A 20,665-nucleotide genomic window follows, 5' to 3' on the forward strand; every position below is an offset into this window, starting at 1 on the left:
AACCTTGCATTTTTGGGATGCCTAAAAAATTGCAGCAATTCACTGCATTGCCAAGTTCATATAGCTGATAAAAACCTTACATTTTTTGGGGGCCTGAAAAATTGCAGCAATTTACTGCATTGCCATGTTCATATACCTGATAAAAAAACCTTGCATTTTTGGGGTGCCTGAAAAATTGCAGCAATTCACTGCATTTCCAAGTTCATATACCTGATAAAAACCTTGCATTTGGGGGGGGGGCTAAAATATTGTAGCAATTCACTGCTTTTCCAAGTTCATATATTTCATACAATCCTAGCATTTTTTGGGCGGCCTTAAAAATTACAGCAATTCACTGCATTTCCAAGTTCATATATCTGATAAAAACCTTGCATTTTTTTTTTGGGGGGGGCTGTAAAATTGCAGCAATTCACTGCATTTCCAAGTTCATGCAGCTGATAAAAACCTTGCATTTTTAGGGTGCATGATAAATTGAAGCAATTCCCTACATTGCCAAGTTCATATACTTGATTTAAAAAAATGCATTTTTTGGGGGGGAGGCTGAAAAATTGAAGCAATTCACTGTATTTCCAAGTTCATATTCCTGATGAAAACCTTGTATTGGGGGGGGGGGCCTAAAAAATATAAGCAATACACTGCATTTCCAAGTTCATATAGCTGATAAAATCCTTGCATTTTTGGGGGCCTGACAAATCAAAGCAATTCACTGCATTTCCAAGATCATATAGCTATAATAAAAAAAACAACTTGCTTTTTTGGGGGGCCTGAAAAATTGTAGCAATTCACTGCATTTCCAAGTTCATACAGCTGATTAAAACCTTGCATTTTTGGGGTGCCTTAAAAATTGCAGCAATTCATTGCATTGCCAAGTTCATATACCTTATAAAATCCTTGTATCTTTTTTTTTGGGGGGGGGGCTAAAAAATTGAAGCAATCTACTGCATTTCTAAGTTCATATAGCTGATAAAAACATTACATTTTTGGGGTTCCTGAAAAATCAAAGCAATTCACTGCATTTCCCAGTTCATATAGATATTAAAAACCGTGCATTTTCGGGGGTCTAAAAAATTGCAGCAATTCACTGCATTTCCAAGTTCGTATAGCTCATGAAAACCTTGCATTTTTGGGGTACCTGAAAAATTGCACCAATTAACTGCATTTCTAAGTTCATATACCTGCTAAAAACTTTCCATTTTTTTTTTTGGGGGGGGCTAAAATATTGTAGCAATTCACTGCTTTTCCAAGTTCATATATCTGATACAAACCTAGCATTTTTTGAGGGGCCTTAAAAATTGCAGCAATTCACTGTATTTCTAAGTTCATATACCTGATAAAAAACCTTGCATTTTGGGGGGGCCTGAAAAATTGCAGCAATTCACTGCATTTAAAAGTTCATATAACTGATTTAAAAAACTTGCATTTTTGGGTGGCTAAAAAATCTAAGCAATTTACTGCATTGCCAAGTTCACATACCTGATAAAAACCTTATATTTGGGGGTCTGAAAAATTGCAGCAATTCACTGCATTGCCAAGTTCATATAGCTGATAAAATCCTTGCATTTTTGGGGGCCTTAAAAATTGCAGTAATTCAATGCAATTCCAAGTTCATACAGCTGATAAAAACCTTGCATTTTTAGGATGCCTGATAAATTGACGTAATTCACTACATTGCCAAGTTCATATACCTGATAATATCCTTGCATTTATTTTTTTTTTTGGGGGGGGGGCTAAAAAAAATGAAGCAATCCACTGCATTTCTAAGTTGAAATAGCTGATAAAAACCTTGCATTTTGGGGAAGGTCTGAAAAATAGCAGCAATTCACTGCATTTCAAAGTTCATGTAGCTGATAAAAACTTTGCATTTTGGGGGGCCTGAAAAATTGCAGCTATTCAATGCATTTCCAAGTTTATATAGCTGATAAAAACTTTGCATTTTGGGGGGCCTTAAAAATTGCAGCTATTCAATGCATTTCCAAGTTCATATATCTGATACAAACCTAGCATTTTTGAGGGCCTTAAAAATTGCAGCAATTCACTGCATTTCCAAGTTCATATACCTGATAAAAAACCTTGCATTTTGGGGGACCTGAAAAATTGCAGTAATTCACTACATTGCCAAGGTCATATACTTGATAAAAACCTAGCATATTAGGAGGGGGGCAGCAGAAAAATTACAGCAATTTACTGCATTGCCAAGTTCATATAGCTAATAAAAACCTTACAATATTGGGGGGTCTGAAAATTGCAGCAATTCACTGCATTTCTAAGTTCATATAACTGATAAAATCCTGCATTTTTGGGGTGCCTGATAAATTAAAGCAATTTACTACATTGAAAAATTCATATACCTGATAAACAAAACCTTGCATTTTTGGGGTGCCTGAAAAATTGAAGCAATTCACTGCATTTCCAAGTTCATATAGCTGATAAAAACCTTGCATTTTGGGGGGCCTGAAAATTGCAACAATTCACTGCATTGCCAAGTTCATACACCTGATAAAAACCTTGCATTTTGGGGGGCCTGAAAAATTGCAGCAATTCACTGCATTTAAAAGTTCATATAACTGATAAAAAAAACCCTTGCATTTTTGGGTGCCTAAAAAATCGAAGCAATTCACTGCATTTCCAAGTTCATATAGCTGATAAAAACTTTGCATTTTTGGGGGGCCTGAAAAATTTCAGCTATTCGATGCATTTTCAAGTTCATATAGCTGATAAAAAGCTTGCATTTTGATGTTAATTGTAAAATAGCAGCAATCCACTGCATTTCCAAGTTCATATACCTGATAAAAACCTTGCATTTTTGTGGTGCCTGATAAATTGAAGCAATTCACTACATTGCCAAGTTCATATACCTGATAATATCCTTGCATTTTTTTTTGGGGGGGGGCTGAAAAAAATGAAGCAATCCACTGCATTTCTAAGTTGAAATAGCTGATAAAAACCTTGCATTTTGGGGAAGGTCTGAAAAATAGCAGCAATTCACTGCATTTCTAAGTTCATATAACTGATAAAATCCTGAATTTTTGGGGTGCCTGATAAATTAAAGCAATTTACTACATTGAAAAATTCATATACCTGATAAACAAAACCTTGCATTTTTGGGGTGCCTGAAAAATTGAAGCAATTCACTGCATTTCCAAGTTCATATAGCTGATAAAAAACCTTGCATTTTGGGGGGCCTGAAAAATTGCAACAATTCACTGCATTGCCAAGTTCATACACCTGATAAAAACCTTGCATTTTGGGGGGCCTGAAAAATTGCAGCAATTCACTGCATTTAAAAGTTCATATAACTGATAAAAAAAACCCTTGCATTTTTGGGTGCCTAAAAAATCGAAGCAATTCACTGCATTTCCAAGTTCATATAGCTGATAAAAACTTTGCATTTTTGGGGGGCCTGAAAAATTTCAGCTATTCGATGCATTTTCAAGTTCATATAGCTGATAAAAAGCTTGCATTTTGATGTTAATTGTAAAATAGCAGCAATCCACTGCATTTCCAAGTTCATATACCTGATAAAAACCTTGCATTTTTGTGGTGCCTGATAAATTGAAGCAATTCACTACATTGCCAAGTTCATATACCTGATAATATCCTTGCATTTTTTTGGGGGGGGGGCTGAAAAAAATGAAGCAATCCACTGCATTTCTAAGTTGAAATAGCTGATAAAAACCTTGCATTTTGGGGAAGGTCTGAAAAATAGCAGCAATTCACTGCATTTCAAAGTTCATGTAGCTGATAAAAACTTTGCATTTTGGGGGGCCTGAAAAATTGCAGCTATTCAATGCATTTCCAAGTTTATATAGCTGATAAAAACTTTGCATTTTGGGGGGCCTTAAAAATTGCAGCTATTCAATGCATTTCCAAGTTCATATATCTGATACAAACCTAGCATTTTTGAGGGGCCTTAAAATTGCAGCAATTCACTGCATTTCCAAGTTCATATACCTGATAAAAAACCTTGCATTTTGGGGGGCCTGAAAAATTGCAGTAATTCACTACATTGCCAAGGTCATATACTTGATAAAAAACCTAGCATATTAAGAGGGGGGAGCAGAAAAATTACAGCAATTTACTGCATTGCCAAGTTCATATAGCTAATAAAAACCTTACAATATTGGGGGGTCTGAAAAATTGCAGCAATTCACTGCATTTCTAAGTTCATATAACTGATAAAATCCTGCATTTTTGGGGTGCCTGATAAATTAAAGCAATTTACTACATTGAAAAATTCATAAACCTGATAAAAAAAACCTTGCATTTTTGGGGTGCCTGAAAAAATTGCAGCAATTCACTGCATTTCCAAGTTCATATAGCTGATAAAAACCTTGCATTTTGGGGGGCCTGAAAAATTGCAGCAATTTACTGCATTTCAAAAAGTTCAAATAACTGATAAAAATCTTGCATTTTTGGGTTCCTAAACAATTAAAGCAATTCACTGCATGTCCAAGTTCATATTGCTGAAAAAAAACTTGCATTTTTGGGGGGTCTGAAAAATTGCAGCTATTCAATCCATTTTCAAGTTCATATAGCTGATGAAAACCTTGCAATTTTGGGGTGCCTGATAAATTGAAGCAATTCACTACATTGGCAAATTCATAAACCTTATAAAAACCTTGCATTTTTGGGGTGCCTGAAAATCGAAGCATTTTACTGCATTTCCAAGTTCATATAGCTGATAAAAACCTTGCATTTTTGGGGTGCCTGAAAATCGAAGCATTTCACTGCATTTCCAAGTTCATATAGCTGATAAAAACCTTGCATTTTTGGGATGCCTAAAAAATTGCAGCAATTCACTGCATTGCCAAGTTCATATAGCTGATAAAAACCTTACATTTTTTGGGGGCCTGAAAAATTGCAGCAATTTACTGCATTGCCATGTTCATATACCTGATAAAAAAAACCTTGCATTTTTGGGGTGCCTGAAAAATTGCAGCAATTCACTGCATTTCCAAGTTCATATACCTGATAAAACCCTTGCATTTGGGGGGGGCTAAAATATTGTAGCAATTCACTGCTTTTCCAAGTTCATATATTTCATACAATCCTAGCATTTTTTGGGCGGCCTTAAAAATTACAGCAATTCACTGCATTTCCAAGTTCATATATCTGATAAAAACCTTGCATTTTTTTTGGGGGGGGCTGTAAAATTGCAGCAATTCACTGCATTTCCAAGTTCATGCAGCTGATAAAAACCTTGCATTTTTAGGGTGCATGATAAATTGAAGCAATTCCCTACATTGCCAAGTTCATATACTTGATTAAAAAAAATGCATTTTTTGGGGGGGGAGGCTGAAAAATTGAAGCAATTCACTGTATTTCCAAGTTCATATTCCTGATGAAAACCTTGTATTGGGGGGGGGGGCCTAAAAAATATAAGCAATACACTGCATTTCCAAGTTCATATAGCTGATAAAATCCTTGCATTTTTGGGGGCCTGACAAATCAAAGCAATTCACTGCATTTCCAAGTTCATATAGCTATAAAAAAAAAAAACTTGCTTTTTTGGGGGGGCCTGAAAAATTGTAGCAATTCACTGCATTTCCAAGTTCATACAGCTGATTAAAACCTTGCATTTTTGGGGTGCCTTAAAAATTGCAGCAATTCATTGCATTGCCAAGTTCATATACCTTATAAAATCCTTGTATTTTTTTTTGGGGGGGGGGCTAAAAAATTGAAGCAATCTACTGCATTTCTAAGTTCATATAGCTGATAAAAACCTTACATTTTGGGGGTTCCTGAAAAATCAAAGCAATTCACTGCATTTCCCAGTTCATATAGATATTAAAAACCGTGCATTTTCGGGGGTCTTAAAAAATTGCAGCAATTCACTGCATTTCCAAGTTCGTATAGCTCATGAAAATCTTGCATTTTGGGGTACCTGAAAAATTGCACCAATTAACTGCATTTCTAAGTTCATATACCTGCTAAAAACCTTCCATTTTTTTTGGGGGGGGGGCTAAAATATTGTAGCAATTCACTGCTTTTCCAAGTTCATATATCTGATACAAACCTAGCATTTTTGAGGGGCCTTAAAAATTGCAGCAATTCACTGTATTTCTAAGTTCATATACCTGATAAAAAACCTTGCATTTTGGGGGGGCCTGAAAAATTGCAGCAATTCACTGCATTTAAAAGTTCATATAACTGACTTAAAAAACTTGCATTTTTGGGTGGCTAAAAAATCTAAGCAATTTACTGCATTGCCAAGTTCACATACCTGATAAAAACCTTATATTTGGGGGTCTGAAAAATTGCAGCAATTCACTGCATTGCCAAGTTCATATAGCTGATAAAATCCTTGCATTTTTGGGGGCCTTAAAAATTGCAGTAATTCAATGCAATTCCAAGTTCATACAGCTGATAAAAACCTTGCATTTTTAGGATGCATGATAAATTTAAGCAATTCACTACATTGCCAAGTTCATATACTTGATTAAAAAAAATGCATTTTTTTTTAGGGGGGGCTGAAAAATTGAAGCAATTCACTGCATTTCCAAGTTCATATACCTGATGAAAACCTTGTATATGGGGAGGGGGCTAAAAAATATATGCAATACACTGCATTTCCAAGTTCATATAGCTGATAAAATCCTTGCATTTTTGGGAACTGAAACTCAAAGCAATTCACTGCATTTCCAAGTTCATATAGCTATAAAAAAAAAACTTGCATTTTTAAGGGCCTTAAAAATTGTAGCAATTCACTGCATTTCCAAGTTCATATCGCTGATAAAAACCTTGCATTTTTAGGATGCATGATAAATTTAAGCAATTCACTACATTGCCAAGTTCATATACTTGATTAAATAAAATGCTTTTTTTGGGGGGGGGGGCTGAAAAATTAAAGCAATTTACTGCATTTCCAAGTTCATATACCTGATGAAAACCTTGTATTTGGGGGGGCTAAAAAATATAAGCAATACACTGCATTTCCAAGTTTATATAGCTGATAAAATCCTTGCATTTTGGGGTGCCTTAAAAATTGCAGCAATTCACTGCATTGCCAAGTTCATATACCTAATAAAATCCTTGTATTTTTTTTTTTGGGGGGGGGGTAAAAAATTAAGCAATCTACTGCATTTCTAAGTTCATATAGGTGATAAAAACCTTGCATTTTTGGGGAGCCTGATAAATTGAAACAAGTCACTACATTGCCAAGTTCATGTAGTTAATAAAAAAAACTTGGCTTTTTTTTGGGGGGGGCCTTAAAAAAATTTAAGCAATTCACTGCATTTCCAAGTTCATATACCTGATAAAAACCTATCATATTGGAGGGGGGGCAGAAAAATTGCAGCAATTCACTGCATTGCCAAGTTCATATAGCTGATAAAAACCTTACATTTTTGGGGTTCCTGAAAAATCAAAGTAATTCACTGCATTTCCCAGTTCATATAGCTCATGAAACCTTGCATTTTTGTGGATTGCATTTTTGTGGTGCCTGAAAAATTGCAGCAATTCACTGCATTTCTAAGTTAATATACCTGCTAAAAACCTTCTATTTTGGGGGGGGGCCTAAAATATTGTAGCAATTCACTGCTTTTCCAAATTCATATATCTGATACCAAAAATAGCATTTTAGACGGGCTAAAAAAATTGCAGCAATTCACTGTATTTCCAAGTTCATATAACTGATAAAAAAAACCTTGCATTTTTGGGGTGCCTGATAATTTGAAGCAATTCACTACATTTCCAAGTTCATATACCTGATAAAAACCTTTCTTTTTTTTTTTATTGGGGGGGGGCTATAAAATTGAAGCAATCCACTGCATTTCTAAGTTCATATAGCTGATAAAAACCTTGCTTTTTTGTGGTGCCTGATAAATTGAAGCGGTTCATTGGATTTCCAAGTTCATATAGCTCAAAAAGACCTAGCATTCTTTTTTTGGGGGGGAGGGTTTAAAAATTGCAGCTATTCAATGCATTTCCAAGATCATATAGCTGATTAAAACCTTGCATTTTTGGGGTGCCTGATAAATCGAAGCAATTCACTGCATTTCCAACTTCATATAGCTATTAAAAAAAACTTACATTTTTGGGGTGCCTGAAAAATTGCAGCAATTCACTGCATTGCCAAGTTCATATACCTGATAAAAACCTTATATTTTTGGGTGGGGGCCTAAAAAATATAAGCAATACACTGCACCTGATAAAAACTTTGCATTTTTTGGGGTGCCTGAAAAATTGCAGTAATTCACTGCATTTAAAAGTTCATATAGCTGATAAAAAAAAAAAAAAAACCTTGCATTTTTGGGTGCCTAAAAAATCGAAGCAATTCACTGCATTTCCAAGTTCATATAGCTGATAAAATCCTTGCATTTTTAGGGTGCATGATAAATTTAAGCAATTCACTACATTGCCAAGTTCATATACTTGATTAAAAAACAATTGCAGCTTTTTTTTGGAGGGGGGCCTGAAAAATTTAAGCAATTCACTGCATTTCCAAGTTCATACAGCTGATAAAAACCTAGCATATTGGAGGAGGGGGGCAGAAAAATTGCAGCAATTCACTGCATTGCCAAGTTCATATAGCTGATAAAAACCTTGCATTTTTAGGGTGCATGATAAATTTAAGCAATTCACTACATTGCCAAGTTCATATACTTGATTAAAATAAAATGCATTTTTTTTGGGGGGGGGCTGAAAAATTAAAGCAATTTACTGCATTTCCAAATTCATATACCTGATGAAAACCTTGTATTTGGGGGGGGGGGGCTAAACAATATAAGCAATACACTGCATTTCCAAGTTCATATAGCTGATAAAATCCTTGCATTTTTGGGGTGCCTTAAAAATTGCAGCAATTCACTGCATTGCCAAGTTCATATACCTAATAAAATCCTTGTATTTTTTTCGGGGGGGGGGGGGTAAAAAATTGAAGCAATCTACTGCATTTCTAAGTTCATATAACTGATAAAAACCTTGCATTTTTGGGGAGCCTGATAAATTGAAACAAGTCACTACATTGCCAAGTTCATGTAGTTAATAAAAAAAAACTTGGCTTTTTTTTGGGTGGGCCTTAAAAAAACATTTAAGCAATTCACTGCATTTCCAAGTTCATATACCTGATAAAAACCTATCATATTGGAGGGGGGGCAGAAAAATTGCAGCAATTCACTGCATTGCCAAGTTCATATAGATGATAAAAACCTTACATTTTTGGGGTTCCTGAAAAATCAAAGTAATTCACTGCATTTCCCAGTTCATATAGCTCATGAAACCTTGCATTTTTGTGGTGCCTGAAAAATTGCAGCAATTCACTGCATTTCTAAGTTCATATAGCTCATGAAAACCTTGCATTTTTGGGTGTCTAAAAAATTGCAGCAATTCACTGCATTTCTAAGTTCATATACCTGCTAAAAACCTTCTATTTGGGGGGGGGGGGCTAAAATATTGTAGCAATTCACTGCTTTTCCAAATTCATATATCTGATACAAAAATAGCATTTTTGAGGGGCCTTAAAAATTGCAGCAATTCACTGCATTGCCAAGTTCATATACCTGATAAAAACCTTGCATTTTGTGGGGGGGCCTGAAAAATTGCAGCAATTCACTGCATTAAAAGTTCATATAACTGATAAAAAAAACCTTGCATTTTTGGGTGCCTAAAAAATCGAAGCAATTCACTGCATTTCCAAGTTCATATAGCTGATAAAAACTTTGCATTTTTGGGGGGCCTGAAAAATTTCAGCTATTCGATGCATTTTCAAGTTCATATAGCTGATAAAAACCTTGCATTTTGATGTTAATTGTAAAATAGCAGCAATCCACTGCATTTCCAAGTTCATATACCTGATAAAAACCTTGCATTTTTGTGGTGCCTGATAAATTGAAGCAATTCACTACATTGCCAAGTTCATATACCTGATAATATCCTTGCATTTTTTTTTGGGGGGGGGGAGCTGAAAAAATGAAGCAATCCACTGCATTTCTAAGTTGAAATAGCTGATAAAAACCTTGCATTTTGGGGAAGGTCTGAAAAATAGCAGCAATTCACTGCATTTCAAAGTTCATGTAGCTGATAAAAACTTTGCATTTTGGGGGGCCTGAAAAATTGCAGCTATTCAATGCATTTCCAAGTTTATATAGCTGATAAAAACTTTGCATTTTGGGGGGCCTTAAAAATTACAGCTATTCAATGCATTTCCAAGTTCATATATCTGATACAAACCTAGCATTTTTGAGGGGCCTTAAAAATTGCAGCAATTCACTGCATTTCCAAGTTCATATACCTGATAAAAAAACCTTGCATTTTGGGGGGCCTGAAAAATTATAGCAATTCACTGCATTTAAAAGTTCATATAACTGCTAAAAAACTTGCATTTTTTGGGTGCCTAAAAAATCGAAGCAATTCACTGCATTTCCAAGTTTATATAGCTGATAAAAACTTTGCATTTTTGGGGGCCTGAAAAATTGCAGTAATTCACTACATTGCCAAGGTCATATACTTGATAAAAACCTAGCATATTAGTAGGGGGGAGCAGAAAAATTACAGCAATTTACTGCATTGCCAAGTTCATATAGCTAATAAAAACCTTACAATATTGGGGGGTCTGAAAAATTGCAGCAATTCACTGCATTTCTAAGTTCATATAACTGATAAAATCCTGCATTTTTGGGGTGCCTGATAAATTAAAGCAATTTACTACATTGAAAAATTCATATACCTGATAAAAAAAACCTTGCATTTTTGGGGTGCCTGAAAAATTGCAGCAATTCACTGCATTTCCAAGTTCATATAGCTGATAAAAACCTTGCATTTTGGGGGGGCCTGAAAATTGCAGCAATTCACTGCATTTCAAAAAGTTCAAATAACTGATAAAAATCTTGCATTTTTGGGTGCCTAAACAATGAAAGCAATTCACTGCATGTCCAAGTTCATATTGCTGAAAAAAACCTTGCATTTTTGGGGGGTCTGAAAAATTGCAGCTATTCAATCCATTTTCAAGTTCATATAGCTGATGAAAACCTTGCAATTTTGGGGTGCCTGATAAATTGAAGCAATTCACTACATTGGCAAGTTCATAAACCTTATAAAAACCTTGCATTTTGGGGTGCCTGAAAATCGAAGCATTACACTGCATTTCCAAGTTCATATAGCTGATAAAAACCTTGCATTTTTGGGATGCCTAAAAAATTGCAGCAATTCACTGCATTGCCAAGTTCATATAGCTGATAAAAACCTTACATTTTTGGGGGGCCTGAAAAATTGCAGCAATTCACTGCATTTCCAAGTTCATATAGCTCATAAAAACCTTGCATTTTTGGGGTACCTGAAAAATTGCACCAATTAACTGCATTTCTAAGTTCATATACCTGCTAAAAACCTTCCATTTTTTTGGGGGGGCTAAAATATTGTAGCAATTCACTGCTTTTCTAAGTTCATATATCTGATACAAACCTAGCATTTTTGAGGGGCCTTAAAAATTGCAGCAATTCACTGTATTTCTAAGTTCATATACCTGATAAAAACCTGCATTTTTGGGGTGCCTGATAAATTAAAGCAATTTACTACATTGAAAAATTCATATCCCTGATAAAAAAAAACCTTGCATTTTTGGGGGGCCTGAAAAATTGCAGCAATTCACTGCATTTAAAAGTTCATATAACTGATTTAAAAACTTGCATTTTCGGGTGGCTAAAAAATCTAAGCAATTCACTGCATTGCCAAGTTCATATACCTGATAAAAACCTTATATTTGGGGGGTCTGAAAAATTGCAGCAATTCACTGCATTGCCAAGTTCATATAGCTGATAAAATCCTTGCATTTTTGGGGGCCTTAAAAATTGCAGTAATTCAATGCAATTCCAAGTTCATACAGCTGATAAAAACCTTGCATTTTTAGGATGCATGATAAATTTAAGCAATTCAGTACATTGCCAAGTTCATATACTTGATAAAAAAAAATGCATTTTTTTTTTTGGGGGGGGCTGAAAAATTGAAGCAATTCACTGCATTTCCAAGTTCATATACCTGATGAAAACCTTGTATTTGGGGAGGGGGCTAAAAAATATATGCAATACACTGACATTTCCAAGTTCATATAGCTGATAAAGTCCTTGCATTTTTGGGGGCCTGAAAAATCAAAGCAATTCACTGCATTTCCAAGTTCATATAGCTGATAAAATCCTTGCATTTTTAGGGTGCATGATAAATTTAAGCAATTCACTACATTGCCAAGTTCATATACTTGATTAAAAAACAATTGCAGTTTTTTTTTGGAGGGGGGCCTGAAAAATTTAAGCAATTCACTGCATTTCCAAGTTCATACAGCTGATAAAAACCTAGCATATTGGAGGGGGGGGCGGCAGAAAAATTGCAGCAATTCACTGCATTGCCAAGTTCATATAGCTGAAACAAACCTTACATTTTTGGGGGGTTTGAAAAATTGTAGCAATTCAATGCATTGCCAAGTTCATATAGCTGATAAAAACCTTGCATTTTTAGGGTGCATGATAAATTTAAGCAATTCACTACATTGCCAAGTTCATATACTTGATTAAAATAAAATGCATTTTTTTTTGGGGGGGGGGCTGAAAAATTAAAGCAATTTACTGCATTGCCAAGTTCATATACCTGATGAAAACCTTGTATTTGGGGGGGGGCTAAAAAATATAAGCAATACACTGCATTTCCAAGTTCATATAGCTGATAAAATCCTTGCATTTTTGGGGTGCCTTAAAAATTGCAGCAATTCACTGCATTGCCAAGTTCATATACCTAATAAAATCCTTGTATTTTTTTCGGGGGGGGGGGTTAAAAATTGAAGCAATCTACTGCATTTCTAATTTCATATAGCTGATAAAAACCTTGCATTTTTGGGGAGCCTGATAAATTGAAACAAGTCACTACATTGCCAAGTTCATGTAGTTAATAAAAAAAACTTGGCTTTTTTTGGGGGGGGGGCCTTAAAAAAAATTTAAGCAATTCTCTGCATTTCCAAGTTCATATACCTGATAAAAACCTATCATATTGGAGGGGGGGCAGAAAAATTGCAGCAATTCACTGCATTTCCCAATTCATATAGCTCATGAAACCTTGCATTTTTGTGGTGCCTGAAAAATTGCAGCAATTCACTGCATTGCCAAGTTCATATACCTGATAAAAACCTTCTATTTTTTGGGGGGGGCTAAAATATTGTAGCAATTCACTGCTTTTCCAAATTCATATATCTGATACAAAAATAGCATTTTTGAGGGGCCTTAAAAATTGCAGCAATTCACTGCATTGCCAAGTTCATATAACTGATAAAATCCTGCATTTTTGGGGTGCCTGATAAATTAAAGCAATTTACTACATTGAAAAATTCATATACCTGATAAAAAAAACCTTGCATTTTTGGGGTGCCTGAAAAATTGAAGCAATTCACTGCATTTCCAAGTTCATATAGCTGATAAAAACCTTGCATTTTGGGGGGCCTGAAAAATTGCAGCAATTCACTGCATTGCCAAGTTCATATACCTGATAAAAACCTTGCATTTTGGGGGGCCTGAAAAATTGCAGCAATTCACTGCATTTAAAAGTTCATATAACTGATAAAAAAAACCCTTGCATTTTTGGGTGCCTAAAAAATCGAAGCAATTCACTGCATTTCCAAATTCATATAGCTGATAAAAACTTTGCATTTTTGGGGGGCCTGAAAAATTTCAGCTATTCGATGCATTTTCAAGTTCATATAGCTGATAAAAAGCTTGCATTTTGATGTTAATTGTAAAATAGCAGCAATCCACTGCATTTCCAAGTTCATATACCTGATAAAAACCTTGCATTTTTGTGGTGCCTGATAAATTGAAGTAATTCACTACATTGCCAAGTTCATATACCTGATAATATCCTTGCATTTTTTTTGGGGGGGGGGCTGAAAAAAATGAAGCAATCCACTGAATTTCTAAGTTGAAATAGCTGATAAAAACCTTGCATTTTGGGGAAGGTCTGAAAAATAGCAGCAATTCACTGCATTTCAAAGTTCATGTAGCTGATAAAAACTTTGCATTTTGGGGGGCCTGAAAAATTGCAGCTATTCAATGCATTTCCAAGTTCATATATCTGATACAAACCTAGCATTTTTGAGGGGCCTTAAAAATTGCAGCAATTCACTGCATTTCCAAGTTCATATACCTGATAAAAAACCTTGCATTTTGGGGGGCCTGAAAAATTGCAGTAATTCACTACATTGCCAAGGTCATATACTTGATAAAAACCTAGCATATTAGGAGGGGGGAGCAGAAAAATTACAGCAATTTACTGCATTGCCAAGTTCATATAGCTAATAAAAACCTTACAATATTGGGGGGTCTGAAAAATTGCAGCAATTCACTGTATTTCTAAGTTCATATAACTGATAAAATCCTGCATTTTTGGGGTGCCTGATAAATTAAAGCAATTTACTACATTGAAAAATTCATATACCTGATAAAAAAAACCTTGCATTTTTGGGGTGCCTGAAAAATTGAAGCAATTCACTGCATTTCCAAGTTCATATAGCTGATAAAAACCTTGCATTTTGGGGGGCCTGAAAAATTGCAGCAATTCACTACATTGCCAAGTTCATATACCTGATAAAAACCTTGCATTTTGGGGGGCCTGAAAAATTGCAGCAATTCACTGCATTTCTAAGTTCATATAACTGATAAAATCCTGCATTTTTGGGGTGCCTGATAAATTAAAGCAATTTACTACATTGAAAAATTCATATACCTGATAAAAAAAACCTTGCATTTTTGGGGTGCCTGAAAAATTGAAGCAATTCACTGCATTTCCAAGTTCATATAGCTGATAAAAACCTTGCATTTTGGGGGGCCTGAAAAATTGCAGCAATTCACTGCATTGCCAAGTTCATATACCTGATAAAAACCTTGCATTTTGGGGGGCCTGAAAAATTGCAGCAATTCACTGCATTTAAAAGTTCATATAACTGATAAAAAAAAACCCTTGCATTTTTGGGTGCCTAAAAAATCGAAGCAATTCACTGCATTTCCAAGTTCATATAGCTGATAAAAACTTTGCATTTTGGGGGGGCCTGAAAAATTTCAGCTATTCGATGCATTTTCAAGTTCATATAGCTGATAAAAACCTTGCATTTTGATGTTAATTGTAAAATAGCAGCAATCCACTGCATTTCCAAGTTCATATACCTGATAAAAACCTTGCATTTTTGTGGTGCCTGATAAATTGAAGTAATTCACTACATTGCCAAGTTCATATACCTGATAATATCCTTGCATTTTTTTGGGGGGGGGGGGCTGAAAAAAATGAAGCAATCCACTGCAATTCTAAGTTGAAATAGCTGATAAAAACCTTGCATTTTGGGGAAGGTCTGAAAAATAGCAGCAATTCACTGCATTTCAAAGTTCATGTAGCTGATAAAAACTTTGCATTTTGGGGGGCCTGAAAAATTGCAGCTATTCAATGCATTTCCAAGTTTATATAGCTGATAAAAACTTTGCATTTTGGGGGGCCTTAAAAATTGCAGCTATTCAATGCATTTCCAAGTTCATATATCTGATACAAACCTAGCATTTTTGAGGGGCCTTAAAAATTGCAGCAATTCACTGCATTTCCAAGCTCATATACCTGATAAAAAACCTTGCATTTTGGGGGACCTGAAAAATTGCAGTAATTCACTACATTGCCAAGGTCATATACTTGATAAAAACCTAGCATATTAGGAGGGGGCAGCAGAAAAATTACAGCAATTTACTGCATTGCCAAGTTCATATAGCTAATAAAAACCTTATAATATTGGGGGGTCTGAAAAATTGCAGCAATTCACTGCATTTCTAAGTTCATATAACTGATAAAATCCTGCATTTTTGGGGTGCCTGATAAATTAAAGCAATTTACTACATTGAAAAATTCATATACCTGATAAAAAAACCTTGCATTTTTGGGGTGCCTGAAAAATTGAAGCAATTCACTGCATTTCCAAGTTCATATAGCTGATAAAAACCTTGCATTTTGGGGGGCCTGAAAAATTGCAGCAATTCACTGCATTGCCAAGTTCATATACCTGATAAAAACCTTGCATTTTGGGGGGCCTGAAAAATTGCAGCAATTCACTGCATTTAAAAGTTCATATAACTGATAAAAAAAAACCCTTGCATTTTTGGGTGCTTAAAAAATCGAAGCAATTCACTGCATTTCCAAGTTCATATAGCTGATAAAAACTTTGCATTTTTGGGGGGCCTGAAAAATTTCAGCTATTCGATGCATTTTCAAGTTCATATAGCTGATAAAAAGCTTGCATTTTGATGTTAATTGTAAAATAGCAGCAATCCACTGCATTTCCAAGTTCATATACCTGATAAAAACCTTGCATTTTTGTGGTGCCAGATAAATTGAAGCAATTCACTACATTGCCAAGTTCATATACCTGATAATATCCTTGCATTTTTTTTGGGGGGGGGGCTGAAAAAAATGAAGCAATCCACTGCATTTCTAAGTTGAAATAGCTGATAAAAACCTTGCATTTTGGGGAAGGTCTGAAAAATAGCAGCAATTCACTGCATTTCAAAGTTCATGTAGCTGATAAAAACTTTGCATTTTGGGGGGCCTGAAAAATTGCAGCTATTCAATGCATTTCCAAGTTTATATAGCTGATAAAAACTTTGCATTTTGGGGGGCCTTAAAAATTGCAGCTATTCAATGCATTTCCAAGTTCATATATCTGATACAAACCTAGCATTTTTGAGGGGCCTTAAAAATTGCAGCAATTCACTGCATTTCCAAGTTCATATACCTGATAAAAAACCTTGCATTTTGGGGGGCCTGAAAAATTGCAGTAATTCACTACATTGCCAAGGTCATATACTTGATAAAAAACCTAGCATATTAAGAGGGGGGAGCAGAAAAATTACAGCAATTTACTGCATTGCCAAGTTCATATAGCTAATAAAAACCTTACAATATTGGGGGGTCTGAAAAATTGCAGCAATTCACTGCATTTCTAAGTTCATATAACTGATAAAATCCTGCATTTTTGGGGTGCCTGATAAATTAAAGCAATTTACTACATTGAAAAATTCATAAACCTGATAAAAAAAACCTTGCATTTTTGGGGTGCCTGAAAAATTGAAGCAATTCACTGCATTTCCAAGTTCATATAGCTGATAAAAACCTTGCATTTTGGGGGGCCTGAAAAATTGCAGCAATTTACTGCATTTCAAAAAGTTCAAATAACTGATAAAAATCTTGCATTTTTGGGTGCCTAAACAATCAAAGCAATTCACTGCATGTCCAAGTTCATATTGCTGAAAAAAAACTTGCATTTTTGGGGGGTCTGAAAAATTGCAGCTATTCAATCCATTTTCAAGTTCATATAGCTGATGAAAACCTTGCAATTTTGGGGTGCCTGATAAATTGAAGCAATTCACTACATTGGCAAATTCATAAACCTTATAAAAACCTTGCATTTTTGGGGTGCCTGAAAATCGAAGCATTTTACTGCATTTCCAAGTTCATATAGCTGATAAAAACCTTGCATTTTTGGGGTGCCTGAAAATCGAAGCATTTCACTGCATTTCCAAGTTCATATAGCTGATAAAAACCTTGCATTTTTGGGATGCCTAAAAAATTGCAGCAATTCACTGCATTGCCAAGTTCATATAGCTGATAAAAACCTTACATTTTTGGGGGGCCTGAAAAATTGCAGCAATTTACTGCATTGCCATGTTCATATACCTGATAAAAAAAACCTTGCATTTTTGGGGTGCCTGAAAAATTGCAGCAATTCACTGCATTTCCAAGTTCATATACCTGATAAAAACCTTGCATTTGGGGGGGGGGCTAAAATATTGTAGCAATTCACTGCTTTTCCAAGTTCATATATTTCATACAATCCTAGCATTTTTTGGGCGGCCTTAAAAATTACAGCAATTCACTGCATTTCCAAGTTCATATATCTGATAAAAACCTTGCATTTTTTTTTTGGGGGGGGCTGTAAAATTGCAGCAATTCACTGCATTTCCAAGTTCATGCAGCTGATAAAAACCTTGCATTTTTAGGGTGCATGATAAATTGAAGCAATTCCCTACATTGCCAAGTTCATATACTTGATTAAAAAAAATGCATTTTTTGGGGGGGGAGGCTGAAAAATTGAAGCAATTCACTGTATTTCCAAGTTCATATTCCTGATGAAAACCTTGTATTGGGGGGGGGCCTAAAAAATATAAGCAATACACTGCATTTCCAAGTTCATATAGCTGATAAAATCCTTGCATTTTTTGGGGCCTGACAAATCAAAGCAATTCACTGCATTTCCAAGTTCATATAGCTATAAAAAAAAAAAACTTGCTTTTTTGGGGGGGCCTGAAAAATTGTAGCAATTCACTGCATTTCCAAATTCATACAGCTGATTAAAACCTTGCATTTTTGGGGTGCCTTAAAAATTGCAGCAATTCATTGCATTGCCAAGTTCATATACCTTATAAAATCCTTGTATTTTTTTTGGGGGGGGGGGCTAAAAAATTGAAGCAATCTACTGCATTTCTAAGTTCATATAGCTGATAAAAACCTTACATTTTTGGGGTTCCTGAAAAATCAAAGCAATTCACTGCATTTCCCAGTTCATATAGATATTAAAAACCGTGCATTTTCGGGGGTCTTAAAAAATTGCAGCAATTCACTGCATTTCCAAGTTCATATAGCTCATGAAAACCTTGCATTTTTGGGGTGTCTAAAAAATTGCAGCAATTCACTGCATTTCTAAGTTCATATACCTGCTAAAAACCTTCCAATTTTTTTTGGGGGGGGGCTAAAATATTGTAGCAATTCACTGCTTTTCCAAGTTCATATATCTGATACAAACCTAGCATTTTTGAGGGGCCTTAAAAATTGCAGCAATTCACTGTATTTCTAAGTTCATATACCTGATAAAAAACCTTGCATTTTGGGGGGGCCTGAAAAATTGCAGCAATTCACTGCATTTAAAAGTTCATATAACTGATTTAAAAAACTTGCATTTTTGGGTGGCTAAAAAATCTAAGCAATTTACTGCATTGCCAAGTTCACATACCTGATAAAAACCTTATATTTGGGGGTCTGAAAAATTGCAGCAATTCACTGCATTGCCAAGTTCATATAGCTGATAAAATCCTTGCATTTTGGGGGGCCTTAAAAATTGCAGTAATTCAATGCAATTCCAAGTTCATACAGCTGATAAAAACCTTGCATTTTTAGGATGCATGATAAATTTAAGCAATTCACTACATTGCCAAGCTCATATACTTGATTAAAAAAAATGCATTTTTTTTTAAGGGGGGCTGAAAAATTGAAGCAATTCACTGCATTTCCAAGTTCATATACCTGATGAAAACCTTGTATATGGGGAGGGGGCTAAAAAATATATGCAATACACTGCATTTCCAAGTTCATATAGCTGATAAAATCCTTGCATTTTTGGGGGACTGAAAACTCAAAGCAATTCACTGCATTTCCAAGTTCATATAGCTATAAAAAAAAAACTTGCATTTTTGGGGGCCTTAAAAATTGTAGCAATTCACTGCATTTCCAAGTTCATATCGCTGATAAAAACCTTGCATTTTTAGGATGCATGATAAATTTAAGCAATTCACTACATTGCCAAGTTCATATACTTGATTAAATAAAATGCATTTTTTGGGGGGGGGGGGGCTGAAAAATTTAAGCAATTCACTGCATTGCCAAGTTCATATAGCTGATAAAAACCTTGCATTTTTAGGGTGCATGATAAATTTAAGCAATTCACTACATTGCCAAGTTCATATACTTGATTAAAATAAAATGCATTTTTTTTGGGGGGGGGCTAAAAAATTATAGCAATTTACTGTATTTCCAAGTTCATATACCTGATGAAAACCTTGTATTTGGGGGGGGGCTAAAAAATATAAGCAATACACTGCATTTCCAAGTTTATATAGCTGATAAAATCCTTGCATTTTGGGGTGCCTTAAAAATTGAAACAAGTCACTACATTGCCAAGTTCATGTAGTTAATAAAAAAAACTTGGCTTTTTTTGGGGGGGGCCTTAAAAAAATTTAAGCAATTCACTGCATTTCCAAGTTCATATACCTGATAAAAACCTATCATATTGGAGGGGGGGCAGAAAAATTGCAGCAATTCACTGCATTGCCAAGTTCATATAGCTGATAAAAACCTTACATTTTTGGGGTTCCTGAAAAATCAAAGTAATTCACTGCATTTCCCAGTTCATATAGCTCATGAAACCTTGCATTTTTGTGGTGCCTGAAAAATTGCAGCAATTCACTGCATTTCTAAGTTAATATACCTGCTAAAAACCTTCTATTTTTGGGGGGGGCCTAAAATATTGTAGCAATTCACTGCTTTTCCAAATTCATATATCTGATACAAAAATAGCATTTTAGACGGGCTAAAAAAATTGCAGCAATTCACTGTATTTCCAAGTTCATATAACTGATAAAAAAAACCTTGCATTTTTGGGGTGCCTGATAATTTGAAGCAATTCACTACATTTCCAAGTTCATATACCTGATAAAAACCTTTCTTTTTTTTTTTTATTGGGGGGGCTGTAAAATTGAAGCAATCCACTGCATTTCTAAGTTCATATAGCTGATAAAAACCTTGCTTTTTTGTGGTGCCTGATAAATTGAAGCGGTTCATTGGATTTCCAAGTTCATATAGCTCAAAACGACCTAGCATTTTTTTTGGG

Source organism: Leptodactylus fuscus, chromosome 10 (assembly GCF_031893055.1).
Source record: "Leptodactylus fuscus isolate aLepFus1 chromosome 10, aLepFus1.hap2, whole genome shotgun sequence".
Lineage (NCBI taxonomy): Eukaryota > Metazoa > Chordata > Amphibia > Anura > Leptodactylidae > Leptodactylus > Leptodactylus fuscus.